The following is a 9,095-nucleotide window of genomic DNA, read 5'->3' on the forward strand; positions in this document are numbered from 1 at the left end:
ATAGATAAATGAAATTGTAGACAACAGTAAAGAAAATTTGCACTTTTATTTGAATTGAATCAAGAAATTCAAGTTCAAATCCCAGAATTTTACTACTGCTCTAAATAAAAGGAATAAGATGTACGTGTATTTTAGCTTTCTAACTAATTATATTTTTAGCAGAGAACAACTAAATATAAGAATTTATCTAAAGTAGATGAGTATCATTATCATCTTCAGGTCTGTTAGATATTTTTTAACGTGATGATATTCTTGTAAGGTAAAACTTTTTGTAATGTAGTTACCGGTATATTAAAACCATATAGTATATAAAAATGTATTTATTTACTGATAAATGCAACATGTTCTTACGTTGATTAAATATAAGTGTGGATGTGTTTATATAGTTGTAATTATCTGTAAATGTAACTTACTTTTTAATTAGTTATTTTTTTTTTTTAAATTTCAAAATATTCCATTCCAAACATCAGGGCAAATTACATAAGGATAGCAGGTAGACGAGCAACAAACTGCGTCGCCATCCATTTCTGAATAGAAAAACCCAAATTTTTAGTTATTAAAAATTTGAATGTGTAAAGTTTTTTTTTTTTTTCACACAACCAAAGCTTTAAAGTCAAACCTGATTCACATTTTCAAAATTGGCTATATATAATGTTAGGCTAATGTGAACAAAACTCTTTTATGGTGAAAATATCTTAATCTTATATTTAACCTATCAATGTTTCATAGTCTCAAAAGTTGCGTGAACAAATAATTAGACTGTGGGAGTGGTTAGGGGCGTTGGTTGGGCGGGAAAAGCCCTTCAACGCTAGCTGCTTCACTCCCAGTTGGACTTGGGTATGGCGTTGCTCTGTTAGCGTGGGTATTCAGCCTGACTTGGGGTGATTTTTCTGGCTTTGGTTGGCTGGTTGGCTACTTTAATTAAAAAATAATATTCACATGGCTGGCCACACCAAGCTAAGCCACGCCACACCACACCCCTCATTTTTCACCATAAGCTTGTGGATCTCACCCTCGTCACGTGTCGAGCAATGCCCTCCAACCCAAACCCCTCCACTCCCCCACATTCTTATATATGAAACCCTCTTTTAGGCTGAATCCAATTTTTTTATTCAATACATTGATTATAATTATTGCCTTATTGGTTAAACTGCTAAGTCAACAGGTTGAAAAAGAAATTGACCCTCACATAGTCTAGTGAAATCTTAAGGTGACATAACGCTTAAAGATTGACCGACCCTTACACAGTCTAGACACGCATTCTTACATAAACCAGTACGTTACATTTTTCTATCATTTATGATAAAACCTTGTTAAATTGAGACATTGAGTCATAGTATGCTCTTAATTCATATTGTGAGTGTATATATATCTTACGACTTCTCGGCTTTTTTTTTTATCATTTTGTTACAACTAAAATAATAGTTGTAAGAGTAAATTGCTAAAATAGTCTCTAACGTTTGTTCACATTTGCTAGATTCATCCAAAAAAAGATTTTTTCTCATATGAACCACCGAGGTTTCAGAAAAGTTGCTAAATCCATCCAAACTTCAGGGACGATTTTAGCAATTTAATAAAACGATTTTTTTTTGGATGGATCTAGCAAATGTGAACAAACGTCAGGGACGATTTTAGCAATTTACTCTATTTTTTTTATTTTCATCTTTTTATTATATCTCTTAATTAACATAAAATCTATTAGTTTTTTTTATTTTCATCTTTTTATTAAATTTCTTATTTAACATAAAATCTACTAGTTTTTTTTTAACGACGAATTTCTACAACAGGCGATAGATTCGCACCTGCTTTTGCAGGCCCTCCACCCCACTCTGGCCAAGACTATGTTGTCTTAACCGGGCTCACGCTTGGCATCAGAGTTTGGTTTGGCGCTCCCCGATAAAATTTCCAGCCTACTGCCATATGCAAGTAGTTGCACTCTCCATTAGAGCCGAAAACTCTCTGGAGTAAATGCACTGTAATAGAAAACTCGGATGTGCTCTGCGGGTTTCGAACCTGTGACCAGGCCTTCACCCACTTCATAATAAAGATTAATCATTTATATTTTACAATTATGAATACGGTTTTATATTTATAATCACCTAACCATCTAACCAAGTCTTTTAAAATGTAAACATTTTATTCATTACTAATCCTTTAATAAAGTTAATTATACGACAAAATCTTTTCAACGGTTTAATTTGTTACCTATTTAGCAAGAACGTGTATTTTATTTTATAAATGAACAAAAAAAATATTGGGTGAAGGCCTAGTCACAGGTTCGAAACCCGCGGAGTACACCCAAGTTTTCTATTACTGTGCATTTACTCCAGAGAGTTTTCGGCTCTTGTGGAGGGTGCAACTACTCGCATATGGCAGTAGGCTGAAAATTTTGTCGGGGAGCGCCAAATCAAACTCTGACGCCAAGCATGAGCCCGGTTAAGACAACATAGTCTTGGCCAGAGTGGGGTGGAGGGCCTGCAAAAACATGTGCGAATCTATTGCCTGTTGTAGAAATTCGCCGTTCAAAAAAAAAAAAAAACTAGTAGATTTTATGTTAAATAAGAAATTTAATAAAAAGATGAAAATAAAAAAAATAATAGATTTTATGTTAATTAAGAGATATAATAAAAAGATGAAAATAAAAAAAAATAGAGTAAATTGCTAAAATCGTCCCTGACGTTTGTTCACATTTGCTAAATCCATCCAAAAAAAGTTTGTTTTATTAAATTGCTAAAATTGTCCCTAAAGTTTGGATGGATTTAGCAACTTTTTTGAAACCTCAGTGGTTCATATGAGAAAAAATCTTTTTTTGGATGGATCTAGCAAATGTGAACAAACGTTAGGGACTATTTTAGCAATTTACTCTAGTTGTAATTTTAATTTTAAATATGTCCTTTAAAGAATAGTACTCATAGCATTCATATATTCGTATCATGAAGGTTAAAAAGGAATGTAGGGATGGTTTCCATTCACATAGTAAGGGAATGACAGTTTTGCCCTCGGTGGTTTAGGAAGATATAAAATTGAGTGGATGGGATAAAGCTGAGGTAGGGTCGTATCTGCAGGGTTATTTGGTTTGAACAATTTGGAGTCGAGTGGTGACCCTTGCTTAGTCGTACGCACCCCTTTTGCCCATCTTCTTTCGACCACTGTTCTGTAAATCCATCGTATTAACGTGATAAGTTGAAAGGGGTGCAACAAGTAAAAAGGATGGAAATGTGGGATACATGTTTAGCAAAGCCCGATGAGCATTTGGTGACACCACTCTCTTTACTTCTTTTAAATCAACAAAATAGAATAATTTGATGTATATGTGAAACAAAACACGTCAAATTTGTACATAAAGATTTGTTTATGCTGAATGAGATTTGTATGAATTAGTGATAAAAGAAAATGTGAGATCTAAGAATTGGAAAAAACATGTAAATTAGAGACTATAGTATGTCCAATGATAAGTGTAACATCCAATCCTTTATCTCAATCAATATTCTTTGCCTTTTGCTTTCATCCTTGAGACTCAAAATATTCAAAAAAGCTATAATAACGCAATCCATGGGCATGGAACCCCGAAATATCCAATCTACAATCAGACTTTTAATCAGGTCGAAAAATAATTGCGGGTTGGTATTTATCTAGGGTGTGAGGGTGTCATTTACAACAAACACCTATATAAGAGATGTGTAATATGTCTAAGGAGTAACTTACAATAAACAAACTATAAGCTACAAAAGGTCTAGACAACCATTACAAATGATAAATGATATTTTATGATCATTTCACAAAATAATATAACGTATGTACCCTAAAATCTTTTTGGGTTCCTCTCGTTTCTCGTCACTAGCCTAGCGTCCAAAAACACACAAGACTTGGTGTTATAAAATTGATATTTATACCTATACATAGCACATATTTTTTTAATAAACGGAGCAGCATCAAGGGGTACAAGAGTGTCCGTTGATCTCAATCACCAAAACTTGTTAGATTTTTATACATAGAATCTGTGTTTTTTTTAACATAAATATAGGTTGGGACCCCATAGTTGAAACTCGTCGGACTAAAAAGTTTTGTTTGCACCACTAAGAATGAGTTAATTATAATGCGGAAATAAATTAAAAAGAACATAGTATAAGGGTCACATGATGAAAATATGAGAGACATTAGGGTTTATCGGCATGACTGGCATTGTCCTCAAATACATGTGACATGATTTTTGTTGTTATTATTGCCCCAAGTTTAGTTTCTAGACACCAGATTTCGATCAATAAATGCCATATTAAAAAGACAACAAAATGTCTCTGAAATGTTGAATTAAGATCATCAACTCCATGCAAAAAACCCTACTGTTTGGTACTTGTCATCTTAAGAGATACAGATTCGATATGTCTCTGCACACATATTGCCTTCACACTAGCTTCATTCCAAACAAGTACTCGCCGTATAATGGTACGACATCGCTTCGAACCAGAACCCTAGTAGCTGAACCCCTCACATGGGCTAACCAGTGCTGCCTGGATAAAAGGTTAAGTTTAATGTAATGATGGATTATGGGGATTATAGGATAGTGTTAGTTGGAAAGTGGTTTGATGTTGTCATGAATCATGTGCCTAAATGCTTGGTGTTGATTAACATCCCTAAAACATGGTCCCTGCTAGATGCAACATTATTTATTTAAGGAGCCAAAAACGTAGTTATAATTGCATCAAAATGCAGACAAGGAAGCATTTTTTGTGAAGGTTAACGTTGGGTTAGCATGTGCCTAAGGCTTTTCAACTTGCAAATCTTTTTCTTGGAATATGTAATCACATTAATTGCTCATGGAACATAAAAGCTTCGTTCCCTCCGTTTTTGTTTAAAAGAACTTGATAATTAATGCTGCTAACCAAGGAATTGTAAAGAGCGTGGAAAGGGTAAATATAAGGGTGTGCCTATTGGCACACCAAACCCTAGCAAAATTAGTGTTTATCTACGCAGCGTATTGGTCAATACGCAGCGTATAGGGTTAACCCTCTACGTTGCGTATTGATCAATACGTTGCGTAGATAAACCATGGATCTCAGTGCCTGACAACCAATCATTGCACAGAAAACAAGGGTCATATACGCTGCGTATAGGTCAATACGCAGCGTATATAAACCATTAGATTTTTTGGGTCATTTTGGTAGGTTTGAGGGATATTTTTTCACAAAGTTTAAATACGCTGCGTATTGACCTCTAAGCAGCGTATATAAAGGTCTGAAAATGTCTTTTATACCCTTCTATTGAGGCTATATGAAGCCAAATACAAGGGTAGTTGTGTCATTTTTGGCTCATACGCTGCGTAGGGACCTCTAAGGAGCGTATATAAAGCTCCAGTTTTGTATTTTTTATTGTGTATTCCTTTGTTTATTTATAAAAAAAGAAAATTATTTACAAAAAAGCAATATTATTGGTAAATAATACAAATATATTGTTTTGTTATCGTTTAAATTAAATTATCGTATTCCTTTGTTTATTTATAAAAAAAAAGAAAATTATTTATAAAAAAACAATATTATTCGTAAATAATACAAATATAATATATTGTTATCGTTTAAATTAAATTATCTTATAGTATCGTATTGCATATATCGTATCGTATAGTGTATAGTATATAAGTCTCGTATAGAGGCCTATACGGGTGTTATTGTATTGTATAGTATCGTATCGTATCGTATAGTGTAGTATAAGTCTTGTATAGGTTTCCTATAGGTCTTGTATATGCATATAGGATTAGACGGGACCTAAACCACACCTATACGATACGATATCACACTTATAGGCTTATACGAGGTTAATACATGACCTAAACCACACCTATACGATACGATATCACACTTATAGGCTTATACGAAGTCAATACGTGACCTAAACCACACCTATTCGATACGATATCACACTTATAGGCTTATACGAGGTCAATACGTGACCTATACTACGTTATATGAAACGATATCACACTTATAGGCTTATACGAGGTCAATACCTGACCTATACGCCGCTATACGATACGATATCACACTTATAGGCTTATATGTGGTCAATACGTGACCTATACAACGCTATATGATACGATATCACACTTATAGGCTTATACAAGAACAATACGTGACCTATACTACGTTATACGATACGATATCACACTTATAGGCTTATACGAGGTCAATACGTGACCTATACTACCCCTATACGATACGATATCACACTTATAGGCTTATACGAGGTCAATACGTGACCTATACGACGCTATACGATACGATATCACACTTATAGGCTTATACGAGGTCAATACATGACCTATACTACGTTATACGATACGATATCACACTTATAGGCTTATACGAGGTCATTACGTGACCTATACTACACCTATACGATACGATATCACACTTATAGGCTTATACGAGGTCAATACGTGACCTATACGACGCTATACGATACGATATCACACTTATAGGCTTATACGAAGTCAATACGAGACCTAATATTTGTATTATTTTTAATTCTTATAATTCATAATATTTGTATTATTTTTAATAATATTGTTTTTTTTATAAATAAACATGGAAATACCCCAAATACACACAATTAATTTACTTTTTTTTTATAAATAAACAAAGGAGTACACAATAAAAAATACAAAAATGGAGCTTTATATACGCTCCTTAGAGGTCCCTACGCAGCGTATGAGACAAAAATGACACAACTACCCTTGTATTTGGCTTCGTATAGCCTCAAAATAAGGGTATAAAAGACATTTTCAGACCTTTATATACGCTCCATAGAGGTCAATACGCAGCGTATTTAAACTTTGTGAAAAAATGATCCCTCAAACCTACCAAAATGACCCAAAAAAATTTAATGGTTTATATACGCTGCGTATAGACCTATACGCAGCGTATATAACCCTTGTTTTCTGTGCAATGATTGCTGATAAGGCTCTGAAATCCATGGTTTATATACGCTTAGTATAGCTCTATACGCAGCGTATTGAGGTAACCCTATACGTTGGTATTGACCAATACGCAGCATATGTAAACCCTAAGTGTGCAGATAGGCAAACTGGGTGTGCAGATAGTTAGGGCCAAATATAATTGCAAGAATTTTGCTTTATTTTAATACCTTTTTCAGACGGTGTACTTTGTGTTTAAAATTGATGAGTTTTGTACTTAACGTTTTCAAGTGCTACACATTATGTCCTTTAGGCCTAAGCTAGTTAATTTTAAAAGTTAAGTGAAGGGTAATTTGGTCTTTCACTCATTAATTTAAAAAACTAATTTTACTAATTCTAATAACTAAAACAAAATGAATGAATATAATATATATATATATAACACACTCTCTCTATTCTCTCTCTAAAACACATACACTCTCATCACCATCTCCCGCCAACCTGCCACCACCCACTCCCACCCCCCACTTTCACACAATCTGCCACCACCCAATTCCAACCCACTTTATAGTTCACATAATAAGAATTTAATGAACATGAAAAAGATTATGGGCATCTCATCTATAATTAATCAGATATTAAAAGGACACTGTTGCAAAACTTGAATTATGAATCCATAAAAACACGTATACAAATGCACTTTTCGACAATGGAAGAGAAAATAAAAAATTGAGTACCCGCACCACCACTTTCGCACCAACTACCACCACCCAATTCCAACCCACCAAAGTAAAATTCAACGAATTTTACAAACAAACTTCCTGCACAATACTTCCTTCCACCCAAGATTTTAACACAGAAAACTAAAATTCAACCAATTTTACAAAATAAGATTCCTGCACAACACTTTCTTACATAAACCCCAAAAAAATTCACACTCTCTATCTAAATCCATATAATTTCACAAAACAGACCCACAAAAATTTTACAAAAACTTCAACAAAAGATTGATAATTCCAAAATCAACGGTTTGATTACTTCAGATTTGTCGATTTTGACTCAATTCTCGTGTTTCTTCTTCAAGAAATCAACGGATTTGACTCGATTTTGACTCCATCGCCACTTGGATTCCAGATCGGGATTAGCTTACTCTGAAGCGGCGTCATCTAGTACTAGCCGGAGCTGCGCTATTGCAGTCACTAAACCGTGGAATCTTTGTTCAGACTGAGTGGGTGATGGCAGGTGGTGGTGTGGCGGTGGGAGTGGGTGGTGGTGCTGGTGGCGACAGGTGGTGGTGAGGTTTTGCCTGAGAGAGAGAGAGAGAGAGAGAGAGAGAGAGAGAGAGAGAGAGAGAGAGAGAGAGAGTAAAGATAGAGAATGTGTGTTTTAGAGAGAAGGTGTTTAGACAGATATAATACATATAATTTATTTTGTTTTAAGTATTAAAGTAGTTTTTTAAATTAATAACGAGTAAAAAGACCAAATTACCCATCATTTAACATTTAAAATTAACTGGGTTAACCCTAAAGATATAGTGTGATGGATTTTAAAACATAAAGTATGAAACTCATCAATTTTAAACACAAAGGACACCGCATTTGGAACATTTCGTTTCTGAGCAGAAGAGCCGTTTGCAAGTAGTGTTCGATCGATTACGTATTAATCCATATTCGATTGAATGGTCTGAGGTTATCGACAAAAAAGATTTGTCTAAGCCACTTCGTTTCTTTTTGTCCAAGTTGCTTCTTTTTTTGTCTAACTCACTTCCTTTTTTGTTTGTCAGTTTCGGGAATATCCCCATTCATAGGTCCGAGATCTACATCTATCAATTAAAAGGTCCGAACGATCCACAGTTTTTAGAATCAATAGGTCTTCAAATCGTTCATTTGAAAAAATTGAAACCCCTAAAAAAGGGTATAAAGATAAAGGACAAATCTTGCAATTCACTCTTATCATATATTTGATGCAAAGAATTTGTTGTAGTGCGATCCACAATTCAATTTGTTTGAGGTCTACACAGACTTAAATGGTTGGTTGTCTCTCGCGAAACTATAAAGTGAGAGTATGGCGTATTTAAGAGGGGGAGTTAGTACTACCGGAAAATAGGTGCTTTACCGACTGACAAATCCATTGGTGAAAGTTATCACCGACGAGAATATGTCGGTATACTGGGCGTGTGTGATACACT

The sequence above is a fragment of the Helianthus annuus genome, chromosome 15 (genome assembly GCF_002127325.2).
Source record: "Helianthus annuus cultivar XRQ/B chromosome 15, HanXRQr2.0-SUNRISE, whole genome shotgun sequence".
Classification (NCBI taxonomy): domain Eukaryota; kingdom Viridiplantae; phylum Streptophyta; class Magnoliopsida; order Asterales; family Asteraceae; genus Helianthus; species Helianthus annuus.